This window comes from Giraffa tippelskirchi, chromosome 6, assembly GCF_054371585.1.
Source record: "Giraffa tippelskirchi isolate mGirTip1 chromosome 6, T2T-mGirTip1v1.2.pri, whole genome shotgun sequence".
Classification (NCBI taxonomy): Eukaryota; Metazoa; Chordata; class Mammalia; order Artiodactyla; family Giraffidae; genus Giraffa; species Giraffa tippelskirchi.
In genome coordinates, this window is record NC_137280.1 from 173,507,975 (window position 1) to 173,533,985 (window position 26,011).

General features: G+C 36.4%; 1 long non-coding RNA gene across 3 annotated transcripts in view; it reads right to left on the reverse strand.

Annotated features, from left to right (window-relative positions):
* LOC145511728 (uncharacterized) overlaps positions 1–26,011 on the reverse strand; it is an 878,639-nt gene that overhangs the window by 19,655 nt on the left and 832,973 nt on the right. For all 3 annotated transcript variants that reach the window (XR_014058108.1, XR_014058109.1, XR_014058110.1), the window contains one exon: positions 12,352–12,431. This is a non-coding gene — a long non-coding RNA (uncharacterized LOC145511728). The remainder of the gene's footprint in view (positions 1–12,351; positions 12,432–26,011) is intronic.

Here is a 26,011-nt window from a genome sequence, read left to right on the forward strand (position 1 = left end):
GTAATTCACAGACATTGTACATGATCTAAAAACCATTCTATTTAAATCATTTACAGGGCACATTAAAAAAGTGAATACTATATTTATTGTCGTTTGTGTTATGCTGATAAGTTCAGAATACATGCGTTTATATTTGTGTTTTCAAAGCAGGTACATATAAACTGACTTCATAAATACAGATCTATGCCCATATGGGAGTGATATCTCGGCACCCTTCAACATGAATGGTGGTCCTCTAGGTAAGGAAGAGAACAGAGAATAAAATGTTTTTCCTCAAATGTAAGAATGCCACCGAACGGCTTTACAGTAGCAGTCTTTCATGAGCTCTGCACACTCCCTCCAATAACTGACTGTCACCTGTGATCCAATGTCTTAGTAACACTGTAAACTGTGTCATTTAGTCTCAGCATTGTCTCATTTCCTTGTTATTTTTTTCCTCCTTACTCTTGGTTCCCAACATGATTCTGTCTCATCTAATATCCTATCAATGCTCAATCTCAGATAATTGTAATGTTGGAAAGGGTTTGAGTGACAATTTCTCATTAAGGTATAAATGATTGATCGATTCTTGTACTATCTTTTCCGGGGCATTTGCATTTTAATAGAGGATAATTCCTTTCTCCATTCATGGAGAATGAGTTCTATAATAGTGTCATTTCAAACCAGAGTAATAGGACAGGGTGAGGGAAATTTGGATTTGGGAAATCTTCCTTATTCTTTATCAAGATCATATTCAATTTCTCATTAATTCAAAACTTCACCCTACATCTTGAGTTCTAGCATCTCCAAAGTGGGCTTTAGTCTTTCCAAAGCTGGAGTTATCTTCTGGAAGTAATTTAAACATGCACACAATCACATTAATTCTTTCCTATCACTGAGGTAACCTTAAGTGCTTAGGAGTCATACTTCAGAAAGTCTCTGAAGGATACAGAATCAAGAAACAAAATAAAGTAAGCAAAAAAGTAACAACAAACAAATATACAGAGAAAGAGAAAGTACAGTGAGACAACCTAATCAGCCGTCCTAGTGGTGATATTTATAGACCTCCCAGCACTGCGGTAAATATTGTTTTATGCACATACACTATTCCTTCAGTCTCAAGGCGGGAAGGGATTTCTAAGCACTCTCTTGCTACACAACCCTAGTAAATAAAATGTACAGTACTCCTAAAACTATCCCAGAGAGACACAGAGATCACATTGTAGGCATTCTTATTTTCCCTTAAAACAATTTTTATGAATTATAAATCACATATAATTCGGGGGAAGTGAAATACACGTGAAACTTACTGACAACTTGGTTTTCTCTATATCACAAAGGATTAAATTTTAAATTACATTATCTCATGTATCACCATACTGTCATCTCATTTATAGTAAAACCACAGCAGTCCGAGGGTAATATTTTTTAATTAAAATATTATAAGTAGGCTGAGTCTATGTATATTGTCAGATTGAACTAAGATAGAAAAGTCTAGTCAGCCAAATAGACACCCTAATATCTATTGGAATATTCCAAAAATGAACGCATGTTCACCAGGTTTGAGAAAGTTTTAGTTAAGAAGTTAACACTAACCAGAGTTGTTCTTCATCCAGGTCAATGAAAAAGTCATGTCATCAAGTCACATACATATAAATCAGATAAACTTACAAACATTTTGCAAGTAAGTATTCTACCTAGAATATAATCTCAGATAAGTAGAGGTATTTCAGTTATCTGGCACCATTTGGAAAAATATAGATATTCTAGGCATCAGAATTTCGTATTTTACATAAACTTTTGGTAAGCATTTTTACTAATATTTAGTGTTATAAACAGAGACATTACTTTGCCAACAAAAGTCTGTCTAGTCAAGGCTATGGTTTTTCCAGTGGTCATGTATGGATGTGAGAGTTGGACGGTGAAGAAAGCTGAGCGCCGCAGAATTGATGCTTTTGAACTGTGGTGTTGGAGAAGACTCTTGAGAGTCCCTGGGACTGCAAGGAGATCCAATCAATCCATCCCAAAGAAGATCAGTCCTGGGTGTTCATTGGAAGGACTGATGTTGAAGCTGAAACTCCAATACTTTGGCCACCTCGTGCGAAGAGTTGACTCATTGGAAAAGACCCTAATTCTGGGAAGGATTGGGGGCAGGAGGAGAAGGGGACACCAGAGGATGAGATGATTGGATGGCATCACTGACTCGATGGACATGAGTTTGGGTAGACTCTGGGAGTTGGTGATGGACAGAGAGGCCTGGCGTGCTGCAATTCATGGGGTCGCAAAAAGTCGGACATGACTGAGCGACTGAACTGAACTGAACTGAGTGTTATAAACATGTTTTTAATGTCTATGGGTTGACTAGAGTTTAGGATCTTAAACAACAGTTTGTAATCCCTTCAAGCTCATTTAATGATTTGAAGTTATTTACCTAGAGTGCCAAAGTCTGGAAAATGGCTGTTCCATTTTACATAGATTTTCTGGTGAACCTGAAGGTAAATTTGCTTCTCAGAGAAACTTTCTTTGTATTTCTGATATTGCTTTAAAATAGAATGTCAAATATGAAACTTAAGTGCAAAAACTATATTTTAAAACATTTTGATTGCTGAAAATCCACCCATTGAATAATGGGGATATCAATTTAATAAACAAATACATAAGGAGATTTTTTTATTTCACTTGCAATAAATTGTGGGCTCACTTGAATTATGATTTTTAAATAAATTATTCACTTTTAGAACAAATGTGTTGTGCTCTTCTAAGTCCCTTCAGTCTAAGTCCCTTCAGAGTCTCTGACTCTGTGACCCCATGGACTGCAGCCTGCCAGGATCCTCGGTCCATGGGATTTCATAGGCAAAAATACTGGAGTGGGTTGCCATTTCCTTCTACAGGGGACCTTCCTGATCCAGGGATTGAAGCCAGGTCTCCTGTATTGCAGGCAGACTCGTTACCATCTGAGTTACCAGGGAAGCCCTTAGGAAAAATATAGAAACCTTAAATCCAAACAGTTAAATTGTCCTTCCTTTCTCTCTATCCTATGGAAATAACAAAAGATCAGCAATTACTGACTTAATAATAGGGACATTGTTTGCAATTTCATTTAAAGAAATGTCACAAGAAACTCTGCAGCATGACTGTAGTATGTGAGGGTGACTGAGGAAAAGAGGAAATTTTTTAAAAGTTCTCCCTTTGGTTGAAAGAAGTATTACTTAGTGAATAGCAGAGAAAGATTCTTTATTCTCTCCTAATGCACACCATATTTTCAACAGTGAATTCAATTCAATTTCATTTAAATTAAAATGTCATTAATGAGAAAACAGTTGACCTGCTAACTAAAAGAAACTGCTACACAGAGGTTAATCAAGATATATCTACCTCAATTCAGCTAAACAATTGGTCAAAATAAGTATTCTCTTCTAAGCATTCAATTCAATTATGTTTTTCAAAAAACTTAAGAATGTGCTCATTGCACAAATCTTCAAGTAAAAAATGGGTCATACTTAATATGTATCAAAGGTTGCATTATCTACTCAAGATATTGTGCTGACAGATTTTAAAATATAATCATTGTTTGGTTTGTTTTAAAAATCAATTAAAAAAAAAACAATCTTCTAAATTTATTTTTATGTAAAACAGTTTGCTCTCAAACATTTATTACTCTCAACTGTCATATTGATATTTTATAAAGGAAATATTCATGAGTATAGATCAAACATTTTTGATGATATTTACCTAATGAAATTTTGCTTTAAGATCCATTAAATGTGTTTCCAGGTATTTCTCACGTTGAGATGATTCCTAGAGCAACCCCCATGTACCAGGACTACAGCAGTTAGTTAAGATCAGATGATCCTACACAGCAATTGTAAAGCTCAGCAGGTCTGATTCAGGTGATCAGTCACAGTTTATTTTATTCAGTCTAAACATAGAACTTATTTTGTTATCCTTTTTCCTAGGGCTTCCCTGGTAGCTCTGCTGGTAAAGAATTTGCCTGCAATGCAGGAGACCCTGGTTCAATTCCTGGGATGGGAAGTTCCCCTGGAGAAAGGATAGGCTACCCACTCTAGTAGTCTTGGGCTTTCCTGGTGGCTCAGATGGTAAAGAATCTGCCTGCAATGCGGGAGACCTGGGTTCAGTCCCTGGGTTGGGAAGATCCCCTGGAGGAGGACAGGTAATCCACTCCAGTATTCTGGCCTGGAGAATCACCATGGACAGAGGAGCCTGGCAGGCTAGAGTCCATGAGGTCCCAAAGAGTTGGACACAAGTGAGTGAGTAAGAACAGCATAGCACATATATAACTACAGTATAACCATATAATGCTGTATATATAGTTGCAGGTGTATGGCTTGGCAATTCAAATTCCTTTGTAATTGTATCTCAGTTCAGTTCAGTTGCTCAGTCGTGTCCGACTCTTTGTGATCTCATGGACTGCAGCTGCCAGGCCTCCCTGACCATCAACAACTCACGGAGTTTACCCAAACTCATGTCCATTGAGTGGGTGATGCCATCCAACCATCTCATCCTCTGTCATCCTCTTCTCCTCCTGCCTTCAATCTTTCCCAGAATCAGGGTCTTTTCCAATGAGTCAGTTCTTAGAATCAGGTGGACAAAGTATAGGAGTTTCAGTTTCAACATCAGTCCTTCCAGTGAATATTCAGGACTGAATTCCTTTCCAATGGACTGGTTGGATTTTCTTGCAGTCTAAGGGACTGTGACGAGTCTTCTCCAACACCCACACTTCAAAAGCATCAATTCTTCGGCACTCAGCTTTCTTTATAGTCCAACTCTCACGTCCTTACATGACTACTGGAAAAACCATAGTCTTGACTAGACGGACCTTTGTTGGCAAAGTAACGTCTCTCTTTTTTAATATGTTGTCTAGGTTGGTCATAATTTCCAAGGAGCAAGCATCTTTTAATTTCATGGCTGCAGTCATTATCTGCAGTGATTTTGGAGCCCCCAAAAATAAAGTCTGTTGCTGTTTCCATTGTTTCCCCATCTATTTGCCATGAAGTGATGAGACCAGATGCCATGATCTTAGTTTTCTGAATCACTCTCCTCTTTCACTTTTATCAAGAGGCTTTTTAGCTCTTCTCTTTCTGCCGTAAGGGTGGTGTCATCTGCATATCTGAGGTTATTAATATTTTCCCGGCAATCTTGATTCCAGCTTGTGCTTCTTCCAGCCCAGAATTTCTCATGATGTACTCTGTATATAAGTTAAATAAGCAGGGTGACAATATGCAGCCTTGACATACTTCTTTTCCTATTTGGAACCAGTCTGTTGTTCCATGTCCAGTTCTAACTGTTGCTTCCTGACCTGCATACAGGTTTCTCAAGAGGCAGGTCAGGTTGTCTGGTATTCCTATCTCTTTCAGAATTTTCCACAGTTTGTGGTGATCCACACAGTCAAAGGCTTTGGCATAGTCAATAAAGCAATAATTGTATCTAGATGTGTTTTAGATCGGAAGATCTAGATAATGGAGAGAATTGGATGAACTCTCACTGTAGCAATGGTTGAACACATTTTGGTTCCAAGAACAGTTAATGATCAGACACCAGAATTGAATATTTCAGAATCCTCAATTAAAGAGTGTGTGTGTGTGTCTGTGTGTGTGTGTGTGTGTGTTTGTGTTAGTCGCTCAGTCATTTCCAACTCACTGTGACCCCATGGACTGTAGCCCACCAGCCTCCTCTATCTATGGAATGCTCCAGGCAAGAATACTGGTGTGGATTGCATGCCCTTCTCCAGGGGAATCTTCTTGACCCAGGGATCGAATCCAGGTCTCCTGCATTAGCAGGCAGCTTCTTTACCATCTGAGCCACTGGGGAAGCTTAAGCAACAAGGTTCTACTGTGTAGCCCAGGAAACTATATTGAATATCCTGGGAAAAAACATAATGGAAAAGAATACAAAAAATAATGTACACGTGTGTAAAACTGAGTCACTTTACTGTACAGCAGAGATTGACCCAACATTGTAAATCAAGTATATTTCAATAAAAAAATGAATAAAAATAATGTATATGTGTTCAAAGTATATACTGGAAAAACAGAAAGACTAAGGCACAGACAATTGTTCATAATTGGATAAAATATAAACATTATTTCCATGACCAATTTTTGGTTCTTGCTTGATGTTTTTACAATGAAGATATTTGATGAAGACAAAATATTTTGCCAATTGCTAAAAGCCAAAATAATGGTGAAAAAATTATCAGTCAATATTTGAGTGAAAAAAAAAAAAAAGAAAAACGTGGTTGAATGTATGTATGTCTGGGCCATTTCAAAGACAGGTTAAAACTGCTTAGGAAAAGATTGTTTTGTATTATGAATACAACATCAATCAGTGCTTCATTTACCAAGAACACTGTTATTTAAAATTTAGTTTGTGGTTTTCTCTTTGCATTAAACTGGTAAAATATTGTCATATTTGAAAAGATCATTTTTTAATCTTCTTCCAATACAATGTGCATCAAATTCCTTAGCATGCTTATAGTCTTTGACCAAATATTTCCTTCTCTAGGGAACCTATCTTAAGATGAGGTTAAAAAAAGCATACATGAGGTATTATTATTATAGGAAGTTTCCAAATATCAAACATTCAGAAATAATATACTAGGGAAAGAATAATTTAGAATATAATACATATATAAGATGAAATAGCATTAACGCTAATTAACTTATGTTTAACATATATTGTATGATGTGATGTCATGGTCTGCTCAGATGCCATAATAAAATACCACAGGCTGGGTGACTGTAAGAGCAGAAATTTATTTCTCACAGTTCTCAAGTCTGGGAAGTACAAAATCAAGCATGGCAAGACAAGTTAGATTCTGAAGCGTTTTTCCTTGGCCTGGAGAGGCTGGCATCACCTCGCTGCGTGCCCACCTGGCTTCTTCTTCAGTGTTCTCAGAGAGAGAGAGGAGAGAGGAAACTCTGTGATATCTCTTAGAAGAAGGACAATTCCTATACGAGTCTTGCCCTCATGACCTCATTTCACCGAAGTTACTTCCTAAGAGGCTGCATTTCCAAATATATCTCTTAGTGTTAAGGCTTCACTATTAGTATTAGTGGGGCAAGGACCACACAGCATTCAATCCATAATACAAAGAAAACATGTGTGTGTAACATTATGGGGACAATCACCAAAGAGTTTAAATACTCTGTTATCTTACTTTTATAAGTACCAAATTATTTTTACATAATGGAGAAGAGCTAGCCAAAAATCCACCAATCATAAAGGGTAGCTGTTCGTGGATGGTGTTATTTATTAGGGCTTTCTTTTGTTTTCCATTTTCTAGTTATAGTAGTCTATATTTTTAAATAATCATTATGTGTTGGCTTTTGATAAAAATATTTCAATACCTGTGAGATATTAAATGAGGGTAAAATGGAATTAAATGAAATAAAGTATATGAAAGCATCTACGACAGTGTTTTAAGTAATCTAATAATTCCTTATAATTTTAATATATGTGTTGTGGTAGAAAACCCTCCTGCCACTGCAGGAGATGTAAAGAGACCTGGGTTCAATCTCTGGGTCGGGAAGATCCCCTGGAGGAGGGCATGGCAACTCTATCCAGTATTCTTGCCTTGAAAATCCCATGGACAGAGGAGCCTGGCAGGCTACAGTTCATAGAGTCACAAAGAGTTGGACATGACAGAAGTGAGTGAGTGATGTATAGTATACCACAAGGTAATTATATTTTCATTATTTGAGCCAGAAACTAGGGGTGGGGGAAATACATATCATACTGAGAAATGATGATGAGATTAAACAAACTATGATATGCTTAGGCTACATGAGTGAGTACCATAAAAGCAGAAACCTAATGTAAATTGATTATTTTAGAAAAGTTTTAAAACATTCTCAATCTTAGATAACACGTCATAGGAGATAATCCATTGTTTTCAATAGTACTTTAACAATTAGTGTAATTATATCATATGACCTATGTTTCAACTATTTATTGAGTAATTTCTATTTTTCAGAAAATACACTCAGATCTTTGAATACAAAAATCTACTGTCCTCTGAAGAATCACTACCAAGTGAAATAAATCATTTTTTCAGGATGATAAATTCAGGCAAAGGGAAAGGATTTAGGATAAACAGCATAAATGGCAAATAATTTAGCAATGTTTAACAAAGAAAGAGATACATAAACTAGGTTTTAAAGAGTAATTGCAACAGCAGTCACAAAAACAAAGGTCAGGAGACACAAAGGGGGAAGAAGTCAACTAGACTAAGAATGCCGCACACATGCCGCACACTTACAGGTAGGGGACCCTGGAACTTTCATGATGGTGTCTTCTGCAATACAGAAAATATTGCAAGGCACTGTCAAATGTGAGCTCAAAGATGATCCTATCAAAATGACAATCTGGATACAAATAACTTTAGTTGCTGTCTTAGAAATCATTGGTAATTTATCCCTCTGATTGTCCTAATGCCCTTTTCTCAATTTTCAAAATTTTAATTTTAAAACTGTCTGTATGTGCATTATTAGAACATGGATACTTTTAATATTCTTCTGTTGTTTTTAATGCTGTGCTATTAATCTATTTTTTGATTATCAATGAGTGTACATGAATTGAATAATAATCAAAGTTTACAAAAATTAACAAAATCTTTTATATTAAAAGTATATGCATCACATGCTATGAAAAAAATAAAAAGAAATCAATGCTAGCTTTAACTATCAAGCAACTTTTTTACTTTAGTGATACAAGAAAAAAAACAAAGCAAAATCTTGCAGAGTAATCAAAGTTGTTCATGTGTAAAAGCTACACATTTGCTGTCGTCAGCATGGCTAGAAAACATAAGGGAAATGTCAGCATGAACTTTTCCAAAATAATTTTAAAATAATAATTTAATAAAGTAAACTAGATTAAAAATCAAAAATTTTAAACCAAGTGTGAAAATTCAAATGAGAAGATTAGGGTCTAATGTCCCCACACAGCATGGGAGGATTATGTTGATGAAGTTTCTTCACAGATTTGCATCACTGGGATAATGCAGAGTGCATTATTTATTTTAAAAAATGCTACTATAATTAAATACAAGATTATCCATTACCTGTATAAGTCACTAGAACACAGCACAAGACAATAATTCCCCTGTAAAAATCAATGAAGAACAAGGGGAGTGAGAAACATACAAAGTGTTCAACAAAACCTCTTAAAAGTTGAAACACAAAAGCTTAACGGATGGAGAACAGCTTTCAAAAGTGTGGAGACAAAGCAGGAACACTTTAGAGAAGAGTGAAAGGGAAAGTGGCTCAGCTGTGTCTGACGCTTTGCGACCCCACGGCCTATACAGCCCACGGGGTTCTCCGGGCCACAACACTGGAGTGGGCAGCCTTTCCCTTCCCCAGGGGATCTTCCCAACCCAGGGATCGAACCCAGGTCTCCCGCACTGCAGGCAGGTTCGTCACCAGCTGAGTCACAAGGAAAGGTCAATAGAGAAGAGAATATCACTAAATCTCAGGAAAGAGTCAACTACGTTGATTTCTCCAGGGTAAAGGACACATTCTAAGAAGTAAAATTTAACTTGTTTATTTACAGCTGTGGAAATAGGATGCACCGACTGGCAGCAGGAGTTTCTAGGGCTGAAATTAGAAATGAGGAACAGAGAACCAGTACTTGAAGACGATCACACAGGTGAGGATTTCCGGAAAGCAGTCTTGCAGTCTCTTTCTCTCTCTCACTCTCTCTCTATGTCTACAAGTGAGGAGAGATACAGACTAATTTGCTCACAGCTCACACCTACCTATTTCCATTTACTGGTTAAAAAGTATAAGCTAAATGAATTCACAAACAAAACCCGGGATCAGTTGAGAGCCTACAACAGGGCTTTGGCGCTTCCTTTATGCTAATCTGCTGACAAGAGAACTGTTAAGAGAATATAACTCCTGCAATAACGAATCATCAAAGGAATCATACAGAATATACACAAAGATATCATTATAGCATATCCAAAAAAGGCAGAGAAAACCCAAACGTCAAGTAAAAATACTCGCCAGAAAACCACAGAAGAATAGATGAAAACTGTTAGGATTTCAATTTTTAAAAATCTTACTCAAGAGATTGTTTCTACCAATAAAGTCAGAGTATAATTGGAGCTACAAGAGCTTAGGAAAGAGATGGTAAGAAAATATAAGGAGAGAAAATGTGAGCTGAGTTTAATCAAAAAAATTGAATAAAAAATGCAAAATAATGACATAACATGATAGGAAAATTTAATGAAATATAATGGAAAAAAAACATTAAAAAAAACATGGAGGCATAAAAATAAAAGTAAATAACATAAAATGGAAGCAAAGAATTTTAAATGATCACAGGTAAAATAATAAATCTGTGGAAATAACACAGAAATCAAAGCATGATATACTGTTGAGAGCATTATTGTAGAAACTGCCAAGTATTTAGGTCATATTTAGTTCTCTGAGTTATAAGTTAATTGTATAAAGTAAATTGTAATAAGATTTTTATAGCCATTACGTTCCATTTCTGGATCTGCCGAGATATGGAAGTCACCTAAGTGTCCATCAAGAGATGCAGAGATGAAGAAGATGTGCTACATATATAAAATGGAATACTACTCAGTCATATAAAAGAACGCAATGTTGCCACTTGTAGCAACATGAATGAGCCTGGAGATTATCATACTAAGTTAAGTACGTCACAGAGGACAAAAAATAATATATGATATCACTTACATGTGGAATCTAAAAAAAAAAAATACAAATGAACTTACTAACAAAAAAGAAATAAACTCACAGACATGGCAAACAAACTTATGGTCACAAAGGGGAACGAAGAGGAGGGATAAATAAGGAGCATGGGATTAACAGATACACACCACTGTATATAAAATAAACAACACAAATTTACTGTGGGTGCGTGTATATATGCATATATATATATATTTATAGTTGTTCACGTCATTTCCTATTACAGGTCACTACAAGATACTGAATACAGTTCCCTGTGCTGTACATACTGCTCTACACTTGAAACTAACAGGGTAAAACAACTACCATCATTGTTTTTCAGTCGCTGAGTTGTGTCTGGCTGTTTCTGACGCCAGGGGCTGCGGTACAGCAGGCGCCCCGGTCCTTCACTGCTCCCGGAGTCTGCTGAGACTCACGTCCATGGAGCCGGTGATGCTATCCGAGCATCTCAGCCTCCCTGCCCCCTTCTCCTTTTGCCCTCAATCTTTCCCAGCTTCAGGGTCTTGTCTAATGAGTCAGCTCTTCGCATCAGGTGGCCAAAATACTGATTTAAAAAACGGAAATTCTGAGCATTATTATTGTGCTGATAAAATATATTATGAAAGTAATATTTGGGAGTCAAAAATATCTGAGAAAACACTCATTCCACCATATATCATTATGGATGTTTGAATATATATATATATATATATATATTTATATATATATATATATATATATATATATATATATATACTGAATCAGCTTTGGATCATCCAAGGATAATTTTTACCCTCTTTAAAGTGAAGACAATATATATCATAAAATTGTAATAAAGAATAAATGAAATAATTAATGACAAATATTAATTTAAATAGGTTTAACTTCTATTATCAAAATTTCAAATACTGTATCATAATATTGATTTTAAATAAAATATTAGATTATACATAATATGCATACTTTTTGATTTTTGAAACAAAAATAAATGTAGTAAAGATTTTTAAAGTTATTCCAGAAAGAATAAAAGTTATTCCAGTGAGTGGATTAAATTTAGAACAACCCTAACTGAGGGATGGAAACATTTTCTGTCCTTACATTTAGTGTCTCCTTTTATCAATTGGTAAAAGCCATAATAGCAGCACTTATATCATCTCAGTTGTACATAAAGGCAGAAAGATATGTCATATGCCTTAAAACATGCTGACATGTTTTTGAAATGGATATGACATATCAATTCAGTATTTGAAAGAGATAAAGATATAGTCTTTGCATGAAAAATTGTTAATTTAAAAACCTTTAGTATATAACTTAATAGAGCATATGAAAAATAAAGAACTATTTTAAGATAGTCATTGCTTTCACAAAAATATCAGAATTTACTAAGTGTAATAATACAAAGATAGCTATTTAGAATTGCATAGTCCTTAGTATGGATTCCTTTGAAAGCAGACCATGCAATAAGGAATTGTATGCTATTGTACATTTGGCAGAATATTCATGAATTCAGTAGCAAAAACAAAAAAGGAAGAGGAAATTGAGAACAAGATAGAGGACACATATCAATAAAATCATGATAATAAGCTTGTTAAAATCATGGGCATCTGGAGACCCTCAGAATTCCTGTATCAGAGAAATGAGATAAGGCAGCACTCACCCATCAATTCCCATTCCATATTGATTAACTCCTCTGAATTTCCGGGTTGTACTGGTACACAGCTGGTTGGCCTTGACCCTCTGAAAAAGCAAAACAGAGAGACTCTACTATAATCATTTAGTGTGTGATATTGAAAATAGTGGGGCCTTCCATGATGGTTGAGCAAGAAAGAATCCACCGGCGATGCAGGAGATGCAGGAGATGTGGGTTCTATCCTTGGGTTAAGAAGACCCTCTGGAAGAGGAAATGGCAACCCGATCCAGTATTCTTACCTGAAGGGACAGAGGAGACCGGTGGGCTACAGTCCTTGGGGTGGCAAAGAGTAGGGTGCAGCTGAGTGACTGAGCACTGGAAAATAAAGCCAGGATTTTTCATCACAGATGTACTAAATCAAATAGGCTGAAGGGATACAGCTGGTGTTATCACGAGTGTCTAATACACGTATTTTCTCTACAACGCTGTCCTATTCAGTCAATACATGATTGCCATCCTAAGAGGCCTCACTATATTAACAGGAGTCCAGTCAAAGCAGGACTCTTTAAATAAAAGTAAACTGGATATGAAAGATCATTTCAACTAATTGAGTTTCAGAAAGTGGCAATGTTATGTACGTGTTGTGCTCAGCCCCTCAGTCCTGTCAGACTATTTGTGACCTTATGGAGCCCACCGGGCTCCTCTGTCCATGGAATTTTTCAGGCAAGCATAATGGAGATGGTTGCCACTCCCTACTCCAGCGGATCTTCAAGACCCAGGCATCAAACTGGCATCTCCTGCCTTGACAGACAGATGCTTTCCCACTGAGCCACCTGGGAAGCCCAATGTTATGTATAGATATAATTAATGATACTTGGGGGAAATATGACAGAAGGCTTCAAATACTGTATTTGAAAGTTTTCATGAGGAAGATAGAATGTTTTTTTTCATCTGTATAGCTAAAAACATAAAGTTGAGGCAAATGTGTGGACATTAAATGGAGACAGATTAAGCTTGAAATAGGAATGACTCCACTGTGAAATCTGTGTAATAATGAACTTGGTTAAAGTGAAGGTCGCTCAGCCGTGTCCAACTCTTTGCAACCCCACAGACTATACAGTCCATGGAATTCTCCAGGCCAGAATACTGGAGTGGGTAGCCTTTCCCTTCTCCAGGGGATCTTCCCAACCCAGGGATCAAACCCAGGTCATCCACATTGCAGATGGATTCTTTACCAGCTGTGCCACAAGGGAAGCCCAAGAATACTGGAGTGGGTAGCCTATCTCTTCTCCAGCAGATCTTCCCAACCCAGGAATCAAACTGGAGTCTCCTGCATTGCACGCACATTCTTTACCAACTGAGATACCAGGGAAGCCATAATAATGAACTGGGAGCAGCCAGGGTTAATACATATCCAATCACAGAAGGTTTTCAAACAGAGACTCATTGACCTCATGATTGTTAGAGATGTTTATAGCAGAATCAACCGTCATTCAGGTGGATAGATCAACCTCTTGTACGTACCATTTTCAACACATTATTATATAATTCTATAAATGTCAGAAGGAATTCACGCCCAGTTATTACATTTTTCACTCAAAAATATTTATGGAGAGCTGTCCTAAACATCAGGTGTCTGATGATGGGTCAGAAATTTATTGAATGATTCTTAAAAAGATATTCAACACACAATAAATACATGGGTTATCATTTCTGTGAAGGAAAATAACAGCAGAATGAAATTAAATCATGCAGCTTGGACTTATTTTGAAGCTTTGAGGAAGTCCTTAAAAAAGAAGACAGCATTTAAATTCAGACCGCAAGGAAACCAAAAAGGAGACAGCCACAGTAAGAGTTGTCAAATTCTATAGGACAAAATATTCTATAATTCAGGGTTTAGCACTTTATGAGTCTCTACAGTCATGCATCTTTATGTTGGCAGGTCTAGCACCTAATCATATGACTCGAATGCAATGTATTACAGGCATACACTTTCCATTACAGTGTAAAATTATACTGACAATTTATATTTAATAGCAACACATTCTGCATAACATGGAGGTTTGATTCAAGCTTAATGAACCAGATAACTACGATGGTGTGGTCACTAACCTAGAGCCCCACATCCTGGAGTGTCAAGTGGGCCTTAGGAACCATTACTACAAACAAAGCTAGTTGAGGTAACAGAATTCCAGCTGAGCTATTTAAAATCCTAAAAGATGATGTTGTTAAAGTGCTGCACTAAATCAGTTCAGTTCAGTCACTCAGTCGTGTCCGACTCTTTGCGACCCCATTAACCGCAGCATACCAGGCCTCCCTGTCCATCACCAACTCCCAGAGTTTACTCAAACTCATGTCCATTGAGTCGGTGATGCCATCCAATCATCTCATCCTCTGTCGTCCCCTTCACCTCCTGCCCTCAATCTTTCCCAGCATTAGGGTCTTTTCCAATGAGTCAGTTCTTCACATCAGGTGGCCAAAGTATTGGAGTTTCAGCTTCAGCATCAGTCCTACCAATGAACACCCAGGACTGATCTCCTTTAGGATGGACTGGTTGGATCTCCTTGCAGTCCAAGGGGCTCTCAAGAGTCTTCTCCAACACCACAGTTCAAAAGCATCAATTCTTCAGCACTCAGCTTTCTTTATAGTCTAACTCTCACATCCATACATGACCACTGGAAAAACCAGAGCCTGACCAGATCTTTGTTGACAGTGTAATGTCTCTGCTTTTTAATATGCTATCTAGGTTGGTCATAACTTTCCTTCCAAGGAGTAAGCGTCTTTTAATTTCATGGCTGCAATCACCATCTGCAGTGATTTTGGAGCCCCAAAAAATTTCCACTGTTTCCCCATCTATTTGCCATCAAGTGATGGGACCGGATGCCATGATCTTAGTTTTCTGATAATTACAGAATTTATTTCAATTATATTTTTAAACCAACATCAAAAGGAAAAATGTATTCCACACTAAGAGAAGGTACTGCAACTCCAACCAGTCTTATGAACTATGCTAAAGTGACATTCTTCCACAGGTAGCACATAAGGATGGAAATTAAATTCTGCTTGAAGTTATATAAAAGGGTCTAATTTAAAGTGTAGGACCGAAGATTGTATTTAGAACAAATCAAGGTAAATAGATTTATGTAATTTACATGTTGTTTTCTTTGTTAATGTTTGTAGGGTCACCATCTATAGGCTCCTTGAAGTGTTCCCTTCAGTTCAGTTCAGTCGCTCAGTCGTGTCCGACTCTTTGCGACCCCATGAATCGCAGCACACCAGGCCTAGCGTTTTTAATTTACTTTTACTTACCTTATAGATATACTAAGGTAAAGTTAGTTTTCATTCTGACTCTGAAAACAAACTATTACTCATTTTGACAAGATGTGTATTTGCAAAGCTGAATCATTAGCTTTTTAATTTAAGTATGTTACGTTATTGGCAAAATATGATTCCATTTTGATCTAATTTTGTAAAGGCTTATCTAAAATTAAACCAAATTAGAAGACTGCCATTAGCCTCATGTTCAAAAATTGCAAAGATCTGGAATATCTATTTCATAAAAATTTTATTTGTATACATTTTTATTCCATTTGATTATTATATTTATCAGAAGTTGGATTTGTCCCTACATCATTGTTTTAAAATTTTAAAAAATTCCAGATGCTATTCTGCCTCCACTTTCTATTTCCCAAGTAACTCAAGAAGAATAAATCAAATTTTCTGTTAAATTCACTGATGAATTAGAAACATAAAACATGAGCACAGTTCTTCCAGGACAACTTACTTCTTTTTTAATGAGTCATTGAATATCAGGCTTAAAAGTCTTGTGGCAGAAGGCTTAAAACGTGAAGTTGAAACTACCATTTGCTGAAACTCACTCCTGGTTTCTGCCTATAAAGGATGTCGATAATTTCACTGATTTTTTTTTTCCTAACACAATTGTTGTCTAGTTCTACAAAAGGTGGGTATATTTTTATAGACTTAAGTAAACAAGTATCACCTGCTATTTGAAAAAGTTCACTTTACGCCACTTAGCTTTTACGAAAGATCTTCATTAGTACCCATTTTCATTAATTAAAAAAAAAGAGGACTTTCACTTTTGCAAAAATGGCAGAAAGCATTAAATGTTTGTTTTGCAGTGAGCTATTAGAGACAAAGCACACATCGCGAGCACCGAGAATGCAAGACCAAGCTTTTCCTGGGAATTACATTAAGCATCTCAGCTTTGAGTCACGATAGCTTTGAAGTGTGTCTCTGAGGATCTGCGCTTTAACTTGACTTTGTGCATCCATTAGGAAGGATGTGTCCTAAGGTAACTGCTCCTTCACGTTATGTCATTTCAGTTTATGAAAGGTTGGAAGAAGAATGCCCTCCTTTGGGAGAGCAGAGAAAATCTTTAATATGGTGCACTCATTCAGCCTTTTCCACATACAAATGCAATATTGCAACTAGAACTCAATCATGCTAGTGAATACAAAGACAAAAAAGAAGTAAAACTGTCACTATTCACATATGCTGCTGCTGCTGCTGAGTCGCTTCAGTCGTGTCCGACCCTGCGCGACCCCATAGACAGCAGCCCACCAGGCTCCATCGTCGCTGGGATTCTCCAGGCAAGAATACTGGAGTGGGCTGCCATTTCCTTCTCCAATGCATGAAAGTGGAAAGTGAAAAGTGAAAGTGAAGTCGCTCTGTCGTCTCCGACTCCTAGCGACCCCATGGACTGCAGCCCACCAGACTCCTCCATCCATGGGACTCTCCAGGCAAGAGTTTTGGACTGGGGTGTCATTGCCTTCTTCAATTTGCATATGATAGGATACTATACGTACAAAATTGTAAAGACGCTACCAGAAAACAACTAGAGTTAATCAATGAAGTTGGTACAGTTGAAGGATACAAAATTAATGAGCAGAAATCTTTTGCATCTGTATACACTAACAACACAAGATCAGAAAGAAAAATTAAGGAGAAAATCCCATTTACCATTGCAACATAAAGACTAAAACACCTAGGAATAAACCTAGCTAAGGAAGCAAAAGATCTGTGTTCAGAAAACTATAAGACACTGGTGAAAGAAATAAAAGACAGCACAAACAGATGGAGAGATATACCATGTTCTTAGATTGGAAGAATCAATATTGTCAAAATGACTATATTATCCAAAGCAATCTACAGATTCATTACAATTCCTATCAAATTACTAATGGCATCTTTCACAGAATTTAAACAAAATAAATTTACAATTTGTATGGAAACACTAAAGGCTCCAAATAGTCAAAGCAATCTTGAGAAAGAAAAAATGGAGCTGGAGGAATGGTTCCCTGATTTCAGGCTATACTATAAAGCTACAATAACCAAGATAGTATTGTGCTGGCGAAAAAAAAAAAGAATATAGATAAATGGAACAATATAGTAAGCCCAGAGAAAACCCACACAGCTATGATCACATAATCTATATAGAGAAGACAGGAATCAGTTCAGTTCAGTTGCTCAGTCATGTCCGATTCTTTGCGATCCCATGGACTGCAGCAGGTCAGGCCTCCCTGTCCATCACCAACTCCCAGAGTTTACTCAAATTCATGTTCATTGAGTCGGGGATGCCATCCAACCACCTCATCCTTCTACCTTCAATCTTTCCCAGCATCAGGGTCTTTTCAAATGAGTCAGTTCTTCACATCAGGTGGCCAAAGTATTGGAGTTTCAGCTTCAGCATCAGTCCTTTCAGTGAATATTCAGGACTGATTTTCTTTAGGATGGACTGGCTGGATCTCCTTGTAGTCCAAGGGACTCTCAAGAGTCTTCTCCAACACCACAGTTCAAAAGCATCAATTCTTCTGCACTCAGCTTTCTTCACCGTCCACCTCTCACATCCATACATGACTACTGGAAAAACCATAGCCTTGCCTAGATGGACCTTTGTTGGCAAAGTAATGTCTCTGCTTTTTAATATGCTGTCTAGGTTGGTCACAGCTTGTCTTCCAAGGTGCAAGCATCTTCTAATTTCATGGCTGCAGTCACCATCTGCAGTGATTTTGGAGCCCCCCAAAATAAAGTCTCTCACAGTTTCCATTGTTTCTCCATCTATTTCCCATGAAGTGATGGGACCAGATGCCATGATCTTAGTTTTATGAATGTTGAGTTTTAAGCCAACTTTTTCACTCTCCTCTTTCACTTTTGTCAAGAGGCTGTTTAGTTCTTCTTTGCTTTCTGCCATAAGGGTGGTATCATCTGTATATCTGAGGTTATTGATATTTCTCCTGGAAATCTTGATTCCAACTTGTGCTTCAACCAGCAAGATCAGAATATATATGAGAAAAACCAGTCTCTTCAATAAGTGGTGCCAGGAAAACTGGACAGCTACATGCAAAAGAATGATAATATAACATCCTCTGATACCACACACAAAAATAAACTCAAAATGGATTAAAGGCCTAAATGAAATACTGGACATTACAAAACTCTTAGAGGAAAACATAGGAAGAACACTCTTTGACATAAATCATGGCAAGATCTTATTTGATCCACCAATTAGAGTAATAAAAATAGAAAGAAAAATACAAAAATAGGCTTAATTAAACTTAAACAGTATTGCACATCAAAACAAACTGTAAATAATATGAGAAGACAACCCTTGGAATGGGAGAAAATACTTGCAAATGAAGCAACTGACAAGTAATTAATCTCCAAATTCTACAAAGAGCTCATGCATTTCAATATCAAAAACAAAACAAAACAACCCATTCCAAAATTGGGCAGAAGACCCAAATAGACATTTCTCCAAAGAAGACATACAGATGACCAACTAACACAAGAAAAGATGCTCAACCTCACTTATTATTAGAGAAATGCAAATCAAAACTACAATGAGGGTCACCTCCCATCAGTCATAATGACCATCAATACAAAATCTGCAAACAATAAATACTGGAGAGGGTGTGGAAGAAAGGGAACCCTCTTGTACTGTGGGAATGTAAATTGACACACCACTAAGGAAAACAGTATGGAGGTTCCTTAAAAGAACTAAAAATAGAACTACCATGTGATTCAGCAACCCCACTCCAGGCATATATGCAGAGAAAGCCATAATTCAAAAGATACGTGCACCCCGATGTTCACTGCAGTGCTATTTACAACAGCCGGAACATGGAAGCAACCTAAATGGCCACTAACAGATGAATAGACAAAGAAGATGCTGTACATATGCACAAAGGAATATTGCTCAGCCATTAAAAGGGGTGAAACTGGGTCCTTTGTAGAAATGTGAATGGACCTAGAGATTGTCATATAGAGTGAAGTAAGCCAGAAATAGAAAAACAAATACATATTCAAATGTATATGTGGAATCTAGAGTAGTGGAAGAGACAACTTATTTACGAAGCAGAAATAAAAACACAAATATGGAGAACAAATATATGGACACCAAGAGGAGAAAGGGGAATTGGATGAACCGGGAAATTGGGATTGACATGTATACACAGATATTCATGGAATGGGTAATGAGTGAGAGCCTGCTGATTAGTGTGGAGAACTTTACTCAGTGCTATGCGGGGACCTAGATGGGAGGGAAATCTGGAGGGAGGAGATGTGTGTATAAATATGGCTGATTCACTTTGAGGTAAAGCAGAAATTAGCACAATGTTGTGAAGCAACTATACGCCCAATTAAAAACAATAAAAACAAAATTGTCTACAAAGATAAGTTTACCAATAGCTATTCAAATTTCAGCTTTTTTAATAAAAATTCAGTAATAGTTTATAGCAACAATGAAAGCAACTGATGATTTGTAAAAGAGGAGGGTTAAATTTCAGAGTTATAACCACACATGCAAACACACACATTTCTCCCATGTACTGAATAGGAATGCACTAAGGTTTTGTTTTATTTCCATTAATTATCCTTTTAGTTAAATCTCTCATAATTTCTTTTGAATTGATTTGTTTCTTAAAAACTACCTTAAGGATCTCACTTCCTTTAGCAAACCTTTATCACGTAACCTCCTTGCTCTATGTACTCATGTTTTTCAATTTAGAACCCGATTCACGTCAACAGATATTGTTTATATTTTCACACTTCAACTTGATGTATCTGTACTTTTGCATTTAATGTGTATCTCAATGGCATATTTAAATTTAATTTAAAGGAAAATTTGTTGTATAGCAGAGATTAGCCCAACATTCTGAATCAATTATACTTCAATTATAAAAAGGATCATGGATTTTAAATATAATATTTATGCTAATTTTGCTTTACTTTTGTTATTTAAGAATATAGAAAATGTCAAGAATTAAATAACAATGAAAAATAATTCAAATGCTAGAAACTGATTAGTGTATTTATTTCAGCTTTCAACAAGTATATAATTTAAAAAAACATGCAAATAATGCTGATTGTCTTTTTTTACTCTTTTTTAAATTTCTTTTTAATTAAAGAGTAATTGCTTTACAATATTGTGTTGGCTTCTGCCATACAATGTGAATCAGCCATAAATATGTATTCGTCCCCTCCCTCTTGAACTTCCTCCTTACCACTTAACCCATCCAACCCATCTAGATGTCACAGAGTAGTGAATTGAGCTCTCTGTTATACAACTATATAATTTTAAAATTAAATTCTCCTTTAATCATTCTATCTCAATCCTTAGAAATAAAATTATTTTCTGTTTTTTATATTCTGAGTAATTTTATTCTTTTGTATAAATCTGTTTTTCAAAGACAGTATTGTTTTTTATGGTGACTTTTCAAATGTAATTGTTGTCACAAGAAAAGATAATTAATATTTTGCTCAAATCCATTTTGTTTTCTTCTTGAATTCTACAAATAATGTATGTGTATCTAATTTATCCCTAATTATTATTTCAATGTTTGATATTTTTTATTTCTTTTAAAAATGACTTTAAAATGAGAAAAAATATAGTTTTATTTCTTTTTAAGTTACAAAATCTTGCCTGCTGTATGTGTCACTTTCTCATATTAAATCAAAGTTTTGGTGCTATTTATCTTAAGAATATGATCAGCAATGTCTTACTTTCACATCACAATTAATATGCATCTTTATAAGGAAAATGCACAGTACTTCTCCCTTTTTTTAGTTAATAAGGGGTTTTAAAATAAGAGCATAGAACACTAATGGTTATACTGATTACTAGGAAAAGTACTGATGAAAATGAATACTTATTCAATTGAGTAAATATTTATGCTACTCAGGACGTTTCTGCTCCTTGAGAAAAGGAGTGTCAGAGAGATACAGTTTCCCTAAATTATAGATTTGCAAAGAGTTATCAATAAGGTAAAATTGAGACTATCAATAATTTGGTATATACGGAAAGAAAAGTGAAGGCCTAAGGTTAATTTTTGTAGCTCCAAAAACATGTTTAAAAGGGCAAAGTTTAAGGAATCTGACAACAGAAATTTGGAGGCCTTCAAAATTGATCGTTGAAAGTACAAAAATACCTTCAAACGAATTCCATATACAGATTAGACTGAATTAGACAAAAGCTACTAATTCTATTAATACTATTCTGTTCTACAGTAATTTTTGTATGACAAAGAATAATTAACTAACCCACACAAAAGTGTGAGAACTGCAAACCAATTGACCATACTGTTAATGCTAGTTCCTCAAAGTGTCTATTAATAACTTCATATGTAGCATAAAAACAAACTAAAACCCTGCTGAGGTAGAATTAAGGAAAGGTCCTTTGAGGAGTCAAAACCCAGTTGATAATGAGGTCTGAGAGAAAAGACTGTAAGGCGCAAATAAAAACAACTCTCAGACACTCCAAGACCGGAGGCAGACAGTTTTTCAAAGAGGAAATGCAGAGAGATGACCACCAGGCACATGAAAAGAAGGTCAGCATTGCTAATTATCAGGGAAATGCAAATCAAAACCACAATAAAGTGTCACCTCGCAACTGTCAGAATGGCTATCAGCAAAAAGAACACAAATAAAAACATTGGTGAGGGTGTGGAGAAAAGGTGGGGATGTAAATTGGTGCAGCCATTGTGAAAAATTATATGGAGGCCTCTCAAAAAACAAAATATCAGTAGAACTACCATAAAACCCAGCAATTCCCATTCTTGGGTGTATATCCAAAAAATAAAAAATTAAAAAATAAAAAGAACAAAAATAGTGACTCAAAAAAATATACCCCAATGTTTAAAAGCAGCATTATTTAAAATTGCCAAAATATGGAAGCAACCTAACTGTTCATCAATAGATGAATGGATAAAGGAGAGGTGATATATATATATACAATGCAGTACTATTCAGCCATAGAAAGAATGAAATTTTGTCATTTGAAACAACACAAATGGACTTGGAAGGCATTGTGCTAATTGAAGTAAGCCAGAGAAAGATAAATACTGTATGATACTGTATGATATCACGTACATGTGAAATCTAAAATATATAACAAACTGGTGAACATAACATCAACAAAAAAAAGACAACTCATAGAACAAACTAGCGGTTACCAGTTGGTGGGACATTTAAGGGATGGGCAAATGGCAGGTAAAAACAACTGGCTGTAAGTTAGGCTCAAGGATGTATGTACAACGTGGGGAATACAGCTAACACTTTGTAGTAACCATAAACGGAAAATAACCTTTAAAATTATACCAATAATGAAAATGAAGTGAAAAAGCAAACAAAACAAAATATTTTTTGTGCTTCAGATATTCCATTTTTCTTGATAAATAGAATTAAAAAATAAAACAATAATAAAACTACACTGCAGAATGATTTCATTCTTTATTGTTATACTACACTGGAGTACAGGGTATACTAATATTCTGAAAAGAGATAACCTCCTAGAAGATGTGGGGAAGGACTATAGCTCCACCACTGCTCACGCCCCACCCTCTTCCTACCCTGGCCCCTGGGGGAGGATGGGGTTAGGAAAGTAAAGGAGTGATTAGCACTAAGGTTGTCGGCATCAAGTTAATTGAAAGGGACTTTATTTTTTTTATAATCCAAAATAGAGAAGAATTCAGATTCTCATTTAGAGTAATAAGGGTAAGAAATTCAAGTCCAGATGGGGTAGTCTTGGTGGAAATAAATTTTATATAGGGAACATATGGGAACTTTTGGTAATATAGCCAGAGAGTTGTCAAACTTTCATAGGACATCAAAGATCAAAGTTAGCTAAATTGGGGAAAATAAAGCCTGTGTGAACCTTCATGTGAGAATGTGTATAAAATGGGGCTATGGGTCTTTATTTCAGCTTTTACTCTCCAATATAGTCTCCAAACAGTTACGAAAAACCACATAAAGAGAAGTTTTTCAGATTTTCCTGCACTTCATTTGCAGAAAATGGTAGTTGAGGCAGGAACCTGAAGAAGGAAAACTAGACCTTCTGATCACAGACAGACGTGAGTTTCGGCATCAGTTATATTGCTGAAAATACCAAAATGCAGGGGTATTAGGATGGATTCTCCTTGCTCTTTTAAACCAGTCTGCCACTATATACCCAGTGGAGAGTTACAGCAGATATAGGATTCAAACTGCTCTAATTGTAAACAAAATAGCAACATCTTTGCTACATAGTCAATAAACGGTCAATATTGTAGATGATACTATAGTAAATATGTTAATTTTATTGGAGGCATCAAATAAGAATCTGTGTAGTTGTAAGTAATCTAGATCATTAATAAAACATGTACTTTTTTACCAAGTGTGATGTCGAGTATGGCTGTTACTTTAATCAAAGGACTTCAGGTAATAAGCTACCAAAAGGATGAGAGGGTAACAGGCAGGAAGGCCAGGGGCCCCCAAAGGGAAGAAACGGGCTGCAGGCGTCAGACAGGATTATCTCTCTCTCAGGCAGCGGGAGGAAACAAACGAGTGATACATACATTGTTTTCCCCTTCTCTATACAAATTCAAAAGGTTTCCCTTAAAATACTGTGTTGCCATGACACCTGGTTCCACCTGAAGTTAACTATTCTCAGACCTTGAGCTAAGCAATGCATTCTTCTTATGGAAATATTTGTCTTAAGCTATGTTAATGTGCTATGCATTTACCCCAAACTCTGTCTTCAGGCGGAGAAGGCAATGGCACCCCACTCCAGTCCTCTTGCCTGGAAAATCCCATGGACGGAGGAGCCTGGTGGGCTGCAGTCCATGGGGTCGCTAAGAGTCGGACACGACTGAGCGACTTCACTTTCCCTTTTCCCTTTCATGCACTGGAGAAGGAAATGGCAACCCACTCCAGTATTCTTGCCTGGAGAATCCCAGGGATGGCGGAGCCTGGTGGGCTGCCATCTATGGGGTCGCACAGAGTCGGACACGACTGAAGCGACTTAGCAGCAGCAGCAGCAGCAGCAGCTGTCTTCAAGTCGGTTCCACCTAATGGCTCAGATCTGGCTTGACAAACCAGTATCTTATAGTCAGACACTGTTCCCCTAATCTATGTAAACCAAACTATGTGTATGGTAATCTGCCATTCTACAAGATTCAAGTCAATCCTTTTATGGCCAGGGATGACTCGTCTGGTGCCAAGATTATCCCAAAATACATTTTATGGGTGAGGGGCCTGGTGCCATTCTGAGTTTTAAGACATTCCTTTCTTTCATTAACAGACTGCTGGTGACTATATAACATCCAGCTAGGATTTAGCAGCGGGGTGCTCTTTCTGCCCCCTTCTGATGCCTATGTCAGAACCTTTCTCTATCTCCTTTTCACTTAATAAAACTTTATTCCAAAAATCTCTGAGCAATCAAGCCTCGTCTCTGGCCCCGGATTGAATTCTTCTCCTCCGGAGGTCGAGAATCCCGGCTTCTTTTCATGGTTCAGCAACAACCTTTCAAGGATGATGGTTGGTCTGTATCAAGAACTCAGGTAATGGATGTCAGTGAGACACAAAGATCTCAGCTCTAGTGAGCTCTTCTAATTTAAGGCATTGACGATTGTCATCACTCAATCAATAAAAATATTTCTAGGATAGAATTAAAGAATATGCAAAGAGCTACAATTCAAAGAACAGTAAACAGCGAAAATTTAGGAAACTGCCATTTGAAAAAAATCTACTAAAGGTTCTCTGATCTACTGGAATTTAAGCACCCTAGATCTTTGGAAAATGTCATATGTATCAACAATCCTTTAATCAAACTCTGTTTCCATTGTGATGACAAAGGAGTCCTAAAATAATGAACTGAGATGCTAGGTTATGGAGTGTATAATTTTGGAAAACAGCAAATTTTTCCAAGTGCATGGAATATCTTGCCAATCTGACGTGATTCCAATCTTGATAATCTTGTCCTACACATTTTAAAACTCCTCATTGGAGATTTTCCTCAGAACTCACTGAAATTTTGGCTTGTTTTACATGGTGAAACATTTTTAGCTTTCAGATATGAGTTCTTTAAATAGACTTATCTTATTTAGAACAATGTTTAGTGAATAAATATATTGACTTATGTAATACTTTTAGATGTAAAAAGGCAAGTGGACCAAGTTCTAAGAGCAGTTCCCTCATTACATTCATAAATTGATTCTGAAAATAATTCTATTAAATGTGTAGAAAACATTTTTGAAAAACTAGTAACATCAATGGGAGAGGTAAATGTCTTCCCACTTAGCATTTATTATGTTTTTCTTTATATCATTCTAATGTTTCTTTCTTCAGAGACTAGTGAATGAAAGTTCTCATGAATAAGCATTCTGTTTTTTTGCTTATTATTTTCCTCCTCTCC